We start from the raw sequence: 18416 nt of genomic DNA on the forward strand, positions 1-18416 counted from the left end.
GCGCGTCCCTAACAGGCCAACGGCCAGCGTCGTCACAGAAACGCTCCCAAGAATAGCTGCGCTCGCCGTCCGCTACTGTACAGAACTCGCAGGCTTTGTATTTTGGCATCTTGTAACAGCTTGCATCACTTTATTACATGATGAATGTGTCCCTGTCGACAAAAAACGGCTCCAATGCAAACAGCGGGGTCTGCAGGGGAAAAAACCAACAACAAAAATGTGCTGTCAAGATAAGTGTTGGAATTGAGCAAACTTTAAAGGGGTGCCACTCTTTCAGTATTTATAGAATTCAAGCTCCTGGCTGAGAGCGAGCCGGGCGAAAGGATGCGCCACAGAAAAATGGTAATATCCTACAGGGTGGACCGTCTCATCTATCATGTCAGGTGGCCTAAAATATGTTATTGTCAGAGTTTCAGCTACTCTGCCCCTGCAATAAAAACCACCATGTTGCCCCCACCCTTCACTCCCTCCACATCCATACAATATGTGGTTTGATTACTGTCTCTAGCAGAGCTGATAAGACTGTGTGGGTGGAAATGCACTGAAAACAAGGAGGAGCTGACGAGCGGCACCGAACATCGATGTGCAAAGTGAAATCGCTGCAGAGATTGTACTGTAAACAGCTATTAAAAATAAAATCGCCTTAAAGGTGCCATCTGCAGCTCGCTGCAGAGGTTCGACGAACAGCGAGCAGATAACAGGAAGCAAACATAAGGACGCCTGATGGCAGGTGGAGAGGGAGGAATACAGTGGGTGTTAACTTAAGTGAACTGTTCAGAGGCTCTAAGCTTGAATCCAGCCTTCCAGAAGGACATAGTTATCTGGCGCTTTAATGTGTTAAATGTGCTGCACTGTTGAGTTTAAAAGAGAGAGAGAGACTGTTAGAAAGTGATCAAATTCAGTTTTTCTTCTTGGTTTTATGGGTTCACTGTGGATTCATTCCCACATTAAGGCAGACGACTTCAGCTCGTCTTATCACCACCTTTCATGTTAAAATCCAAATTCACAGACGAGCTCCAAGGCCACTGGCTTCGATGGGAATCAGAGACCCTGCAATCTTTGCAGTATTAGTTTGAACGTAAGAATGTGAGCATAATAAATAATAGGCAAAGCTCAGGCCAGACTAGTATTTCAACTATGCAGTAGTTTGTGCTAAATGAAAGTTTAGGAGAAACAGATTTGTTTATGAGATGCTCTTCTGTCCCTTCAGATTCTCTCTCTCATTCACACCTGTTTGCATTTAAAATGCAGGGAGCAAGAGATAAACTCTGTGTTCCATTACACTGTAAAAAAAATCAGCAACGTCCACATTCACGTAATGGACTGTTGGTTTTATGTTGGCTGTGAGGGTAATGGGTTTGTATTATCAGAAAATTGCTTATTAATTTTCCCTTGAGGCGTTCTCATCTGTGAAGCTGGTTGAGGTCCAGAGTTTCACCGCAACACGGATCCTGCACACGATGGAGCCCGGGTGCGACGCAACCGCTCTGCTCTTTCAGGCAAAGATCTGAAGCCGAGAAAGTCAAAGATTTGCTTTCAGTGTCGTGCGCTACCTTCAAGCCTCTTCGTGTGCAATGAACCATGTCTCTTGCTTAAATAATAAATGAGATGTTGTTTACATGATTGGGCTTCAGAGAAGTTCTTTTACTTTTTCACTGCAATGCATAATTGCGATACATTTCTGCATGTGAGTACAGATATAGAGGCAGTATTTTAATACTGGCGTGTGATGACACTTCTCTGGAGCCTAATAACTAATTTCATACAAAAAATCCACATTTAGACACATTAATTGTCATAATCTCCACTTGGAACCCCGTTTTGAAGCTGCTTCCATTCTTGTAAGTAAAAGCTTAACACAAAAAGTGACAGTCATCAAACTTTCATTGGCCTTAATTTCCGAATTTGTCAGCACATCAAGTGTGAGTTTCTGAGTGAGCGGCTCACTAAGCCTCTCCTTCCTCTAGTCGACAGCAGCAAGCTCACTTACCCTCACACGGCCTTTTATCCGAAGGCACGCTTCCCACTGATGCTCGGGGCTGTGTTAACATGCTGTTCACTTCCCACTGGATTTGACTGATCCTTATCTACTGGACCGGAGAGACAGAGAAAGCCACACAAAGTGACAGACAGAAGGATACTAATGCGCACACGCGTTCACACAGACAGTACAAGGGAGACACGAAGATAACTCCAAGAGTAAAGCAGCCACAGTCAATGGGAAGCAGGGTGAAGTCTGCTCAGCTGATTAAGCCTGCTGCAAAAAGTCCACCACTGGAAAAAGGAGAGGCCCAGAGACAGAAAGAGAAGATACGGGAGGAGAATAATCTCATTTTTATATGATGTGAATGGTCCGGTTTGACTGAGCCCGCTCTCTGCTGAATCAGTGAATGTGATAAGGAGAGAAATATACAGGCAGACAGGCAGGACGGGAAGAAATCAAGATACCAACAGTATAAAGTAAAAAGGTGAGGAAATGGGACCAGGGGTCAAAAAATGTGACGGGACTAAAAACTGAAAAGAATAAAAGTGAGTCTGATGGTCGAGATCCAGTGATGCTTTAAGGGAAAACATTTTCACAGTCCAGGGATCTTGAATTACACAGACAGCTTCCCAAAATCTGCATTCACTTAGCTGCTCTCTGTTGCTATTGCCTTGTCACCAGCCACTCCCTGGCATCCCAGCCTCCCTGCTAAGATCCTACAGCATCTCATTTCGCCTCCCCCCCAGCATTTCCACACTTCCCTCGTATTTCTCAGTCCCTCCTCTTGTGTAATCCTACTAAGAAAATGCCCCTCGTGTCCATTTCAATGAATTAACCACGCGTCCGTCTACTGCTCAGAATTCTGGCTCTGATTCGAACGTCCACATCTCTTACAGCACGTAGGGACGCAACTAATTTTAAGTAATGGGATTTATTCGACCCGCCCACCGCGCTTAATTTCTCCGAAAAAACATTCTTGCTATTACAATTTACAAAGCAGCTGCTGGATTTTGAGAAGCACAGGCTTACTCAGCAATACGCAGCGTTAAGCACAGGAGGAGATGGATGAGTTTCTAAAACGATCCTGCTGAGGGCGGTCTTTATTTAAATCTCATATATTTAATTTAAGTTAAATAAACCCAAATGTCCAGAGTAGATTGTGATTCATTTGATTCAATTTGAAATGTTAATATTGAACACATTACTATTAATATTAAAAATGAAAGATTTGTGTAACTATTTCTTACCTTTCAATCTAATGCAACATAATCAGGGAATGACAAGTACTTTGTAAAACTCGCTTAGAAGTGAGCTGGAAGCCAGGGAGAGGTTTAAAAGGTTTAGAGCCTGGTAATATGTCAGACACGCAACCTGTGGTTTTAATTGGTGCTTAATTGCAGTGTGGGCAGTACATTAATAACTTATTACCTTGGTCCTCTCCAGAGATGCTAGCCAGACAGCCTCTCATGGTGCATGTGTCATCACATCAAAACTTTGATTAAGGCTCTGGGAAAAGCGGGAACCCTGATCACATTTTTGTTCTGCTTCCAGCTTGATTTAAATGTAAATTCATTTTTATTTCAGCTCCTCCTCCATCCTGACAGAGCCCTGGTACCGTAGCAGGGTGGGAGTTTGGACGGAAGGAGGCCGATTCTGCCCAGGTAAGCGTATTTAGTTGGTGAGCATTTGATTCAAAACTAATTTGGAAAACTGTGTGAAAGCCAATTTGCTTTAATTGAGCTCTGCTCTTCTGAACACCTGCAACTAGATTAGTGTCTGACATTAAGTTGTTTTGCTGCACTGGGCCTCCAAGTGCTGCTCCTTCCGCTTCATAGCTTTGGATTTAGCTTAAAAACATTTAATACAAACCCATATGTGCAATGCAGAATATTCAGCCTGCTTGGACCAGTGTTTCATAAAGCACTAGTGAAATATGGAAGCGAAAGGGAAAATGATACCCAGGCTAATCCATTCTACTCTCCTGGGCCGGAGCGCTGTGACAAAGGTGGTTTATTATCATTACCATCAGTGTATGATTATCAATATGTATTAGGGCATCTCACCACTGAGCAAACCTCAACAGGCCACGACAGGACTAAAACAAACTACTTTCCCGCTTCATCGAGGAAAAACATTAAGCAAAGATGCACAACCCGCTGGCTCGGGCCCAGCTCGGCTGAACCTGCCAGCGCAGTTCAATGGCTATTTGTGTGGGAAGAATCCAGCACACACTCTGTCTTGGCCTCAGTCAGCTTTTTGTCTGTGTGTGTGTGTGTGTGTGTGGCTGTATGATTTGTGCACTGCCAAACTCATTGATCCTCTCCTGGTCGGATCTGCAGTAGTACAGCCGGTGAGCTGTCTGTGTTTTATTGGCCTTCATTAAAATGGTCATTACGCCTCTTTATGCCAGAATGAATCAAACGCAGAACTGATGGGACTTCAACGCGCACTTTTTTCAGCTCGAGCAAGAAGGCGGCGACAACTGGACACAAAGTCGAATGTTGCGACGATGTACAACTTCAAGGTCGAATATGTAAAAGTGTAGTATTTTGAGAACAATAATATATAAATTGAGACACCTAATGACTTAGGAATCATTCAGAGATGGTTAGAGCTGCTCCTTTCAGCTGGTGGAAACAACAATCTGCTTCCAACTGTGCGTCTGTTAGCATGGAGACGGCCTGCAGGGGGCGCTAACGGACCAGGCTGTCAGTAGGAGCGCTAGCGGCGTAGACGCTGACTCTGCTGGCAGTTGGCTACGCTTAAGGCTACACAATGGGCTGTTATGTTGGCTAAATACAGTAAAAGCGATAATAAAAACATAAAGGTATGTTGACCGCAGACAAAAGTTGTAATTTTAGATTTTAGCTAGCATGTCTGTGCTAGCTAGCTACAGCTCATGTAGCTAGCTAGCACAGACAGGTCATATAGTGTAGACCATAACAATGTTTTAATAGGCAGGAAAGATTTAGGTCCATGTACATGTATTTAACTTGTGCAGAAGACTAATAAAATGTTAACGTGTTATTTATGGATTAAAAGATAAGTAAATCTACACTGTATTTTAACATCGCTGCTACCTGTTCCATTCACAGTGATGAAGGCGAGAGCTCCCACACGGAACCAGCTGAAGAAACAAGCCCAAAGGCACTTACTGTACAAGTATAATAGACATATTTGGAAACACTGCCTTGAAGCCCCCGGAACACAAGCTAAGGGTTTGGACAGTTTCTAAGGTCGAGGAAAACATGCGGTTCCTAAATACAGCATCACCTGGGGCCGGTCTGCGGTTGATGGACGAGGTGGACTTCCTTCAGCTTCAGACTTCAACCAAGGTGGTGAAACTGGTGATGCACCCTCATTGCACATGTCCTGGTAAGACGTCATTTAATTGCTTATTAGTAAGTACCTACCACGGTTTTATTAAAAAATATTTATAGCTAACTAACCGAATATGACAAAACATTTACTATATGTGTTTATGTGAACTGTAGCTGTTTAGTGAGACAAGAGGTCTTGATATGATTATATGAGTCAGTGTTCAGTAATCCTTAGTGTGCCTGAACGCCCCCTCAGCAGGGAAGGACGGACCAGTGTCTTGGTCACACTTTAATGCTTCGCTGGGTTCCATGAAATGCTCATAGTGCCGTGTCGTCCCCATTCTGCTGGCTTATTATGACAAACATTACATATCAGATAACACTAAATCAAACGTTGCGTTTAACCGCAGTAATTGCACAGGAGCTGCACATGAGCATAATGCTGTTTGTTAATAATCCAAAGCGGCAGAGGTGTCATCCCCCCCCCACTGTGCGCTCGAGCTGCAACAGATAATGCCTCCTTTGCTTATGTGCACCAGAAACATTTGTCTGTGCAGTTCAAACCAACTCAAGTTAAAGTAGTAAGGTGCTGATGAAGCAGATCCGTTTACATTTTAAGGCATCTTAAAACTCAGCATTTTCCTTTGCCCTTTAATTGATTTAATAACTTTGTACGCTTTGCGGTTTCTGCACTCACATTTTTTTCTTTTATTTCTGTTGTAAACCATTGCATGATAAATGCTTTTTAAAAAGAGACCAGACGAGGGTGTCTGATAAATATGCACTTCACGGTTTGCCATTTGTGACTAATACAGTATAGGGCATCGTAAGAGTGACATGCTAACACCTGAGCATAGTTACACAGCAGTAGGGAGGAAGGGTGAAATAAAATGCATTCTATAAACGTATAATAGGAAAGACATTTAGGGAAGTTGAAGAGTTATACAATGACAAATTGTTGGATCCATTTCAGAGCATTTACACAGCAGCAAAGCCTCAGATAAAGGCTAAGATTTGTTTAAGCCCTGCCTTTACTTTCATACCTTAAAGTGGCAAAATAGTGTGAAGACGCCTAAAGCGGCATATTATTAAAGGCAATGGTTCTAGCATTTTCCAAAAGCTTGCTCGGTTTTCTTTTCCTTGGGAAAGTTGCAGCACTCTAAGCACTCAGAATGGAATTGGACAACTGTAAAAGCCCAGATGTCACATTGTGCCACAACAGCAACACAGGACCTGGGAAAGAAGCCATTCAAAAATATTTTGACAGTGACAGAACTGTTGAGAGAGACCAAGAATTCTGTTGATCAACGCTGATGTGTTCATGGGTGACATTTAATTCATTCTGCACAGACCGATAAATAAGCAAATTCATTGCTTAGTTTGGACTTTCTCATCCTCCCATTTTGATCAAGAAGAGAGAAACAGTTTAAAACATTTATCATATTTATTATTCATATGGTGCAAAATACAATAAACTGTGTCCAAAATATTTCTAAGTATAAAAGAAACATTATTACAATTATTTTGCATTTAACAAAAAGTGAATTCTCACAAGTCAAGTGAACCCAAATTCATAACAGCAGCTAGTCTTGCAAACACAGCATGTAATTATATCACTTTGTGATTCATATCAGTACAAATAGAGTAAAGAAGTGTTGCCCTCAAAAGGTCCGGTGGGTAGTCGGGCTGTTCTGACAGATGATTGGAAGGTTCCTGTGGTTGTTATGAGTATGCACAAGCGTGACCAGCACAGGCTTGGAGAAATGCAAACAACTCACCTGGAAAACAAGCAAACTGTGACAGCTGGTGAGAAATTGTGGCCTTTAGAAGATTTGCACAGTGTATTTCTTCTCTACACACATTTTGTGTCTTGCGTTTACTTTAATGTTTACTTGTATAACACAATTAAACTGCCTTGAGAATTTACACATGCTAAAAAATGTGTAATACTGCCGATACAAGCTTGGGGGACAAACAATTCAAGGCCGCAGCCAACCAACGATAAACACAAGCTCTGATTTTAACAGTGGTCTTTGTTCTTGATCATATACATCCTTGGAAGGAACATACCACTGGGCCGTGGTGGTGATTAGTACATTTTGCTTTCATACATTTCCTTCTTGCAATTACATTTGCTTGCCTAAGGCTGTATGAAAACTTTAATCTGGCTGCTGGCTGAACCAATCACAGTGAATTTTCCAGAAGAATTAGGGGCAGTGGCATCATCAGAGTTGTAGAAATAACTGAAAACGGCTGAAATGACTTCGTTGTGACCTGGTTGTGCTCGAGGTTAATTGTGATGTGCCAAGAAAAAAGGTAAAGGCTGTTTGACTCCAGAAGGAGCTGTAGATGAGGATGAAGTGCTTTGTGTACAACCTAGAAAGCGTTGCAATTTTCTTTAATCTTAATTTTTTACTCAAGAGGGAAAAGCCCTTTGTATCCTATGGTGCCGTTGAAACTGCTTTTACATCCTCACAAGAGTTTTAAATGTAAGGCTCCTCACAATTTTCTGTTGAGTAATTATCTGAAAAAATTGTGTAGCTACTGTAGCTTTTTTATATGAAAACAAAAAACTGTTAAAAGTAGATTTCCTAAACACAAACTGGAAATATTACAAAATGTTCTCCATGGATGCTAATGTTTTCTGTCACTGAGTGTCAGGCATGAGCTACATACAGTACAAAAGGTTACGAGCAGTGACTTGCTGCTGTCTTTCTATTGTGTTTTGGAAGTTACAGTATGTACATTAAAACACAAGATCAATAGTTTTAATACATAGCTTTAGGCATAGCATACTACATAGCTTTAATTAACAAAGCTGTTATGGAACATAACACAAACTATTAAACTATATAATACAAATAAGACTAAACTATTTAAAAATACTTTAACACAAATACACAAAAATACACATTAATAAGTGGATGCAACTGGAAAGCATGTGCTAGCATTGCTGTATAAACAGACCTGTCCTGTTTTAATCTCATTTAAACCGGCCATCTTGAAAAGCTCCACTGAGGTGTTTTCTCCTCAGTGCTCTGTCAGCTCCCGGGCAACTTTCTTTACTACTATAAACCACTATGCTCTTGCTTTTTCTCTTTGTGGCATTATATTTGAAGTGGGCCCTAATGCCAGCCATTTCAAAACAAGCCCCGCTGTTGCTGTTATGTTCTTCTCCCATCATATGTGGTCTGAGCTACAGCCATAGAGTTAACGTACGTACTGTATTATAGACAGGTTCATGTTGGTCTTGTCAGTGTTGCATCACTTGTGTGCTGCAACATTTGGAAGATTGCACTCATTTAACTAATGTCATTAACAAAAACATTGATCTGTCTATCTGGCATGTTTTTTTGCACCTGATGTCGTTTTCAATAAAAAAAAAATACAAAAAGTCTATTTATGTAACTAAGTCACGTCCACTATGACGTGAAATAATAAGACAGAGTATTATGCTGACCCAGCAAACGCCCACTGAGGCATTGAGGGGAAAAAAAAGTTGGGCAGTGCAACAGCTTTTAAAAAAATCCCGTGCCCAGTCTGAGAGGGGGAGTTTTCCATTTGACTTTTCATTTTCATTATCTGTCTGGCGAAAGTATAAATGCCAGGAGGATTAGAGAAATTACATGGGCTCTCGCCTTTCCTGGCCCGGTGCTTATCCTCCTCTCTGCTCATCTCTTTCTCCCCTTCTTTTTTCCGTCCTTACCTTTTTTAACTTGCTCTCTCTGTTTACCCACCAGCTTTCCCACTCCCGTGTCCGTTTCTCTCTTCTCTGCCTGTCTCTATTAATCTCTCAATGTCTTACTTGCCTTCTTCACCTCGCTCCCCTGTGACACACCCCCATTTCTATTCCTCCCATCCCTATCTTCATTTTTTAGCCATGGTGCTGCCTCTCTTCCTTTTTGTGTGTCACTCTCTCTCATCCCAATGGCACTCCCAATGCTGGATCAGCATGACTGGGCCTGGGCCCCATGGGTCCTGCTCACCGACCAGTTTTCAGCCAAGAGAAGTGTCTTAAGAAGCCCCCCCCTCCTAATCCTTAAGATCTATTACAGATAGCAGGCTGACACAGGCGACAGAGATTAGAGGGGGCAGATACTGACTGTATTGATTGGCCTTCTCATCTCGAGGCCAGCCCAGGAGCTTGCTCTTGTAATGGCACACTGTAATGAAATTCAGCCAGTATGTCAGAGCCAGCAGGTCTAAATGCATAAAGACTTGACTGAACCGAGGTAAACGGGTAATACTGTAGAGGTCAGGGGACAGAGCACAGGCAGGTGTGCCATTTTAATTGGAGGTTAGCAGCCCTGCTTCACCTGCCTAAACAGGTGCTGACCCACAGTGGCCTAGAATTACTAAGAGAAAAAAGACTCTGTATTTCAACCCGTGGGTGACGTTTTGTTTTCTTCAATCGCACTGCTTGCGTTTAACTTTGTGTTTATTAGGGAAATCACTTTTGGCAATCACACACAGACATGATTTTAGAGCCCAGAAACAAGAACTAGCTGGAACCCTTGCTTTGCAGAGGTGACGAGGCCAAATTAATTTTGTCTCCAGCTCGTAAAGATATGTGCCAACACAGCCAGGCATCTGAAGTGGCTCATTTAGGCGTGCACTTTAAAATTAGGATCAGTATGAAACACAAATTAAGCACAAGGTGTCAAGGGCTCCTGCCTACGCAACTACAAAGGCTAGAAATAATGATGATGACGATGTACAGTGTAATCAAACAGTCATAAAAAGTCTGATCAGTGGTCGACATTGCAGTGGTGACTCAAATGCCACTAATACTGTCACTTGTATTATATGCTATTTAAGCACAAGGATTTAAATTCTCTCCCATTAGTGGAACTCAAGTGAAAATTTGAACCCATTACCCTTAGGGGAGCTTGTCTGAAACAAGCTCACATCAACAGAGCTGTGTTTCATCGTGATTGCAGCACAATGAACAAACTATAGTCGAACACAGATTTGTTTTGATACATTCGAATTGAAAAAGAAACAAGAAAAACAAGGAATTTTAATAAACATTTTGTTTGACATACCAGGAAGTTATGTCTAAATCAGCATTGATATTCTACAACATTTTCATCTGAATGGTACATTGTAGCATTCTTCACTTGATTTGAGTTGCTGTTTTGTATTTGCCTTTGAAGGAGAAATGTAGACCAAAGCTGACAGTTCAATTCCTAAGAGAACAAATACAATTTTCCGTATTCAAATAGCTCACAATTGTCCCGTTTCCACCATCTGTCTGCCTTGTTTTATCACTTCTTCATCACTTGCTTTCTTCTTTGCATTGCATATCTCAGTTTCTATCAACACAGTGTACCTAGATTATGATAATGAAATTATTTTTCCTGATTTACTTTCAAACCATCAAATCAAAGTATTTTATGTTTTTGACACTGTCAGATATTGTTTTTTTTGTTTTAAAGTCTGCTAACATGTCATCCAGGAAAGATTCCCTTGTTCACACATGCTTTCCTTCGTCTTAGGCCTCCATGCTTGGAGAGAACAACAGCCTCCCTGTCCTCGGGGTTTAGCTTGATGCAATGGATTGTCAACAGCACGCTATCGCTACAAGGCCTCTGCTAATCACACTATTGATCCTGTATTTCCCCCCATTTGAAACTCTTTGCTTCGGTTGGCGGTATTAATGAGTAAAGTCCAAATTTCCGTTTCTTTTCTCGTTAGCAGAGGCACCTCGTGTCTCTGGGGAGGGGGCTGGGAAGTGTGCGCTTTCTTCACATCACAGCCTCGCTCGCTCGTTTGTATTCAGCTTCAACACACTCCACGGGAAAGTCTGCCATGTTGAGAGCAAACCCAAATGGCGAATGGCTGATTGACCTCCTTCTCTTTGAATGCTCCTCTGTGAAATCGTTGCGCTGTGCTCTGCGTTGTGTTTTTGTGCAAGTAAAGACTGTCACATCACAGGAATGGGGAGAAACCATAGAATGCGATCACTCAGAATATCAATAGGCTACGTAACGTCATGGGTATTGAGATGGCAGAGTAGGCTTTTGTACGTCTGGGCTGAAAACAACCCGCACCTTATTGTCACAGCAGCTAGCTGGTGATTACAACAACATCCCAAAGTAGTTAGTTTGTCTGTCATCTTGTCAGTGAATTAGATTAACTGTGACACACCTCCTCGACAATAATTATGCTTTACCACGACTCAGCAGTGCATGCCCTCCCTAGAAAAATCTGGCTGAATTTACGACATCACTCTGTGTGCGCACCCCGCAATAACGCAGATGGCGCGAGGCAGCTAATGGTGGGTTTTATTTTTCTCAGCACTTCGCATCGTATAATTGACCCTTTTACTGTAGATTTGTGAGGAGATGAGTTTGAAGTCCCAGAGTTATAATGTAATGTTTTGTACGCCTTTTAATCAGACAAGCAGCATTAAAGAGAGAGCGAAGGAGGAGAACTTGGAAGGAAACATATTGCAGGGAGAGATGCCAACTCACTTATTCTTGTTTACATATTGTCCTTGAGTGAATATAGGACTGAGGGCAGCCATTTTAGGATAAGAAGGGCATGAGGAGGAGGAGGTAGGGGAGAGCGAGCGGAACAAAATCAGAGAGGAAGCAGGATTAACATGGTGTCCAGATGTGAAGGGATGTATTTAGGAGAATGGAGATGTGAACATCCAGAATGTTGTGTATGTTGGGTGTGAAATGCTGATGTCACAATAAAGGCATTACAAGAAAAAGTCTATGGTTTTTATGAATTTTAAGATTTGTACAAGACAAATTTAAAGCCAGAGAAGGACAGTTACAGTAAGTGGAAAATAACTAATCTGTATCATGCTTTATAAAAATTTAGAATAAAGAAATGTGTGCCACAAAAAGAAAGAGATTTGACCTGTTTTAAAGCAGCTCATCAGATTTCTGCAGATTGACAGCGAGGCGGCGTGTTCACACCTGTTTTCCAAGGTCAGGGGAGTTTAGATCTTATTTTATGGATCTCTGCAAAGCCAACTGGAACAGCTCCTTCTGTTTTTTGACAGTTTGTTATTGACAGATTGGAATTCCGTGACATTTTCTCAGTACTTTATCCCAAGCCTTCAGCCGACATTTCATTCAGCTATTATTAGCTCCTGGAACACGGAGTGACCTCTGGGTGATGAGATCTTGTCATTGTACAGTCTCGCTCTGTAGGCATGTGCCGCTTACTTTTCATCGCGGTCCAAAGAGATAATACCACTCAACAATCTGCACTTCCCCTGATTTGCTCTCATCATTATCAAAAGTAGTGATTGTGCTCCCATTTGCTTCCTCCCGTTCTTGCGCGCTCCCTCTCATAAGAGGCGTTCTTTGCATTCAGCTATGGGCCATTAAAGTTGTCCCATGGCAATAAGCTTTTGTCTGTGTGACCAAACAGTTGATGCTTGATAAGCATAATCCTGGCCTGTGTTTGGTCCCCTGAATGGTGCTGTGTGGGCTGCGAGGCACTTCACAAAGCAGCTAGTGCTAAATTGCTCACTCTTGCTTGCCTTTTGTCTCTGGATTTGTGGAGCACTTTAAGCCGTTTTGCAGTTCTGAGGGCACTGGCCTCTGTGGGATGTAGTTTACAGACGGTCGTATTTTGCAGCTGTAGTATTTTGAATTGACCATTTCCTGTCGATTTTGTTAGATTGTATTTTTGGAAGTGATGTTTTGCTGCAGTTATCATTTAAAATTTTGATAACACAACAAAAGCAACAACAAAGAGCGTTGTCAACGTGTGAGTGCTTATTTAAACGTGAGCCTGCAGCTAAACTTTGTATGGCAAAAGATGAGTGGAGTCAGTGGAGTTTCAAAATGACAGATACTCACTCATTGTCTTGGCTGCTCCTTCCTTGTACAGTAAGGGTTGCAGACTCGCTGGAGCCTATCCCAGCTTACAATTAATTTAGACTCCACAATCATTCTAGTCTTTGGACTGGAGGAAACCAACGCCAACACGGGGAGAACATGCAAACTCCACAAGGAAACGTGCTGCCCATGAAAGTATCTAAAAGCCCAACTTTAGTTCCATCAATAATATAAATTTACCCTGGAATTGTTACTATGTTACCAATAAGACAATCATCATATTTTAACGTATAAGATTTCATTAGGATTCAAGGCGTAAACATGCACCTTTCTGTCATCTCTGTCGTCCCCTAGCAAGAGTATGGTCACACACGTCTAACTAGCTTTAGCCACAATCCCATTAATCGCATTAGCACTCAGAGGCGAAGCAGCCAAGTTGGATTAATTGGCTTGCACTATGCAAAGCAGGCACCATGTAACAGGAATTCAATACCAAGAAGGGCTGTTGAATGATTACAGAAACATTTCACTTGCAATTATCTTATTGTAAGTGTGCTACTACGCCTTTCTTTCATGTACAGTAGACGCTCTTCAGTTCCAGTGTGAGCCAGCTTTATGTTTGACAATGCTTGAAATACCGGTTTGTTTGTTTTTTTGCTCTGTGAGATGTCAATGGATGTCAACAGTCCCCACCATCACTCACTTCCCTATTTGTGTAGACCTGAACCCCGCTAATGCATCCCTCATGTCCCCTCTGGGTTCCCATACATCAGCCCTTGACCCACAAGAGAGGTTCAGAAAGGAGAGATCATTTATTATTTAAATGCATAAAGAGGTGGGGTAAGCCCACACGCCATGTTTTTATTCTGAACAGCACATCTAAAGTACAAGCAGGAGAAAACCTGACTCAATTCTACTGTGGAATATGAAACTCTGTGTGGGCTTTTTTTTGGTCAGAATATCATACTCTACAGTTGTTTTCAGGAACTATTGTACTTGGTAGAAAAATATCTTCGTTCTAAAATGGTAGCAATGTAAATGAATTAGAATTACTGGAAACATTTCTTCATTATAGTGCTACAGATGCTGCTGATGGTTTAAGGTCACGTGCCCTTGTGTGACACAGCACCACACTGTGACCAGGAAACACAATATGTTGTGTAATCAAGAAACTTCTGTTAAAAATCAAAGCACAGCTACACCCTGGACATTACACAAGTACCTTGTACAGTATATCTCACAAATGCCTGCAATCACTAAATGCAACGAATAATATACAGTATACAATAAATAACCAATGAGTTTCTTTTGACCAGTTTCATGTGCCTCACAACCAACCTTGGGTGTTTTAAAAGGTTGCACATTCATCAACGATGCTGGAACAACAAGAAAGGTCAGGTTTCTTTCTTTCTTTCTTTCTTTCTTTCTTTCTTTCTTTCTTTCTTTCTTTCTTTCTTTCTTTCTTTCTTTCTTTCTTTCTTTCTTTCTTTCTTTCTTTCTTTCTTTCTTTCTTTCTTTCTTTCTTTCTTTCTTTCTTTCTTTCTTTCTTTCTTTCTTTCTTTCTTTCTTTCTTTCTTTCTTTCTGTCTCTCTCTCTCTGTCTGTCTCTCTCTGTCTGTCTCTCTCTGTCTGTCTCTCTCTGTCTGTCTCTCTCTGTCTGTCTCTCTCTCTCTGTCTCTCTCTCTCTGTCTCTCTCTCTCTCTCTCGCTCTCTCTCTCTCTCTCTCAGTTTTTTTGAACCCATCAGACTCTTATTGGAAGACACATAACTGGGTACATATTGTATCATAGACAAACACCTGTCTTAAGCAGGAAATGGATAACAGATGTACTTGCCGAGTGAAAATGGATAACAGATGTATCATAGCATGCTTCCAAACAACATTAGGTTGCACACAGAAATAAGAAAACAAGTTATTGGCAGCACTCCATGAAAAAAAATGCAGAGAAAAAACCAAAAGCATTATTTGTATTTAAAACATTAAGATGTATTTATTTTTATTGCCGCAAAACCTGAGTTAAAACACAGATTTAGATCGAACTGGGGAAAAGCCAAATGGCAGTGAACACACCAGCCACATAGAGCAAATGAGATTATCACGTTCCAGTTAAAGCATGAACATTTATTCTGGGTTATGCAGACCAGTGTACATTTAACAAACAAACCTTAATAATTACTAAACTAAAACTAAGCTTGAACAGTGCGTGAAAGCCCTCTCCCGAAGAAACATGCCGGTGCATGATATTGCATGTACGGTACTGCAACTTAATCAACAGTGAAACATCTTTTATTCATTACACTGGCAATATAGCCTCACAGGTCTTAGGTGCCTGCTAGAGCAGCCCTGTAAGTCACTGGAAATGCAACTCACTGGATGCAACTCATATTTTCTGACTAATAATTGCATTGTCAGGCTCTCTGGTCCTCCTTATAGATACACAAGGACTTTAACCTCAAACTTACCAATGTGATTAGCATTATCCTTTCTCTCCAGAGGCTGTTGTCTTTAAGATGTTTCTGAAATAAAACCTCTTAAAATGTCCTGACAGCAGTGTCTTGGGGTGATAGGTCTCGGATGATTGCACTCAGGAGGGTTGCAAACTAAATCTGAAGCAGTCATTCAGACTCTCACATACAGTCATGCACACACTGGCTAAAACACAAATAGTGTCTTGTAAAGATGCATCCATATAAAGGATAATTAAAAGCTTTCTGTAGCTTCAGGGCATGCAGTAACTAGATTCACCCTTTTAACAACTGTAGGATCTTCTGTATGTATGTGTGTTTGTCAAACTCACAGAAAGGCAGACATTTATACAGTACAGATTACAAGTAGTTAAGTAATTAACACGCTTTTAGGTAAACTCATGTACATATTTCTATTAGTTACTATTGTTCTTTGCATGTAATCAGTGATACTGTGGCTGGGATGGTCTAGTTTACCATGAGAAGTACTTTTAAAGGGGCTGTATTTGCAGTTTTTTTAGCATTTGAACATGGGTAATGCAATAACTAGAACAAGCCACTGGAACATTACTTTGCTGGCCACTTGTCTTGGAGACCTTTAGTGTTTAACTCAACATTTCAACATTTTCAGCCTATCAGTGCATGAAGACTCGAACAAAGTGTTACAAAACATCTTCCACATAATGGAAGCTGCAATTCAGAATATATTTTTTAAAATGACTGGCTGCCATTACTCTCCCGCCGACCTTGGCATGGCACTGACATGCTTGGTACACTGAGCTAAATAGACCTGAACAGCCAGACTGCTTAACAACAGTTGGGTGCTTGCAAATCCAGCCACCTTTGGAGTTGCGTCCTGTAGGTTTTAAAGTCACTTGTAACATTAGAAATGTTTAGATTAATGAATTGTGCCTAGGCAGTATAATGCAGCTTTCTGCCAGAAAACGATGTGAAGCATTTGTTATTTGTGTAAGGCCTCACACGATACACGGCCCCGTCAATTAGATTAATAGCTATTTATGCCAGTTTTTCAATTCCACACCCTATCATTCAATGTGTTTCTGTTTAAGTGGAAATATTGTAAGATGGACTTAATGGACGTAATGGCTTTTGTTACAAATCTGAAGTCATATTTTAGATGTAAATGGGAAAGAGCAAGTAAAGCAGATGCCCTGTGAACAACTCCACTTCATATTCTCAGTCCACTCTCCCACAATTTCTATACTGATAGACATATGGAAAGCAAGGGTGTAGAACAAAGGGTAAATTCTTTAAAACTTGTTTGATCTCCTCTACATTTGATTTAGATTTGTGCTGCACAGTAGAGAAACAGTGAGAAAGACAGAGGAACATTGCCAATGGTGCATTTTGGAGGATGCAAATCTGATTTTGTGCAGGTGACACAAAACCAGCTTTTACATCTCCTGTAACTTTACAAAATCAGGGAGGCAGACCTGTCTGAACCTGTCTGATGCATTAGTATAGAGTAGTTGATAGTAGGAGGATAGTTCTTGTCTGTGTACCTCATGGGATGGAGCACGCCCCAAAAACACACTGCCGCATAGAACGTCTAAAAGTTAATTTTAATTTAAAAATGCTTTGTTGTTATCGCCCCCATAAAAAGAGGAAAATATAATTTCTTATTTGTTGGCAGTGTTCCTGCATACTGTAAGTTCTCCTCATCCATCACCTTGTTCTCTTTTACATAATGAGTACACACGCACACAGGCATCCACACAGTCTTTAGCACAGGTGGTCTGCGCCTCACCTTTTCAGGAGCCCACCTGACCCTCCCGTCTGCAGTGTCCCTTGAGCATCACAATTGAGTGAAACACGATAGAACTACAGTTCAAAACCTTATGTGCTCTGTTCAACCCCTCGGTGCCATCTGGCTGCCAGAAACTGTGTGGCACTGCATGGTGCCTGCAGATGTAGGGGGAATCTGTTTGCCTCCGATGCAGGTTGTTTAGTTTATATAAATGGCAGCCCGGCAGATGTTAATGCTATGCATGTACGCACACGGAGCGTAGTATAGGTAATGTTACTGTGTCTCCAGTGGTGTATTTTTCAAAAGGTGAAGGTCTTGTGTATGTGTGTGTGTGTGTGTGTTATGATTTATTGGTGAATGGCTGAGTGTTGTTGCTGAATCTGCAATTGTGCTACAGTGCCAGCATCTGATCTCCATAACATCATGTTGTTCTGTGGTAGTGATAGGGATAGAGGAGAGGAATGAGAGGAATACCAAAACTCGGACCAGAGGAATGTTTCTGTAGCTTAAGAATGATACGATGACTGCTTATGGCTCGGTGTGCCTGTGTGTACAAAGAGACAGCAGGAGGGAAAGCGTAAGCAGATGCTGTTGTCTGACCCTGACCTTGGTTAAACGCATTCTCTCTGGAGTTGCAGCAACAATATGTTTTTACTATAATTATAACTTCAATACTGCATTTGTGATGGTCTTTAGAAAAAGATGAAGGTTTTTTTTTTTAATTTTAATTAAACAAAATAAACCTTTTACTTGTACTCATCAAAAACTTGACGGCCATTTAAATCTGCAGTAATGTCGCTACCACTTTCATGACCTTTACTAGCTTAAATACTATCGCAAGATATTGTATGTCAAGGTTTTAATGCCTGAAATGTGAAACTTGTGTACATGGAGACTGGTCATATTTTCTTATAGAGTTCAGCCTGTCTGTCTAATACTGGATCTCTGTTTGGTTGTGAGGACAATGACCTCTGGTCCTTCCAACTAGGCCTTGCATACAGTACATCCCCAGACCCAACTTGGGGTGTTCAGCAGTTGTTCTCCCAAAGTTTGCCAGAAAGGTAAAATCTATGG

General features: G+C 41.3%; 1 protein-coding gene and 1 long non-coding RNA gene across 8 annotated transcripts in view; one reads left to right on the forward strand and one right to left on the reverse strand.

Moving 5' to 3' along the window:
* Positions 1-65: 65 nt before the first annotated feature.
* LOC114855667 (uncharacterized) lies at positions 66-5207 on the reverse strand. The gene is made up of 3 exons (XR_003785960.3): positions 5065-5207; positions 1991-2087; positions 66-1507 (listed from the first exon to the last, which is right to left on the reverse strand). It is a non-coding gene; the product is annotated as an uncharacterized LOC114855667 (long non-coding RNA).
* A 12-nt stretch (positions 5208-5219) lies between these two features.
* Positions 5220-18416, forward strand: part of LOC114855663 (cadherin-22-like) — a 159395-nt gene continuing 146198 nt past the window's right edge. For 4 of the 7 annotated variants that reach the window (XM_029151002.3, XM_029151004.3, XM_029151005.3 and 1 more), the window contains exon 1: positions 5221-5359. The gene's annotated coding sequence lies outside the window, so the exon portion shown is untranslated. Of the gene's footprint in view, positions 5360-18416 lie in introns of all 7 variants that reach the window. The other 3 variants (XM_029151000.3, XM_055509307.1, XM_055509308.1) reach the window with 3 other exon arrangements.

Source organism: Betta splendens, chromosome 5 (genome assembly GCF_900634795.4).
Source record: "Betta splendens chromosome 5, fBetSpl5.4, whole genome shotgun sequence".
NCBI lineage: Eukaryota > Metazoa > Chordata > Actinopteri > Anabantiformes > Osphronemidae > Betta > Betta splendens.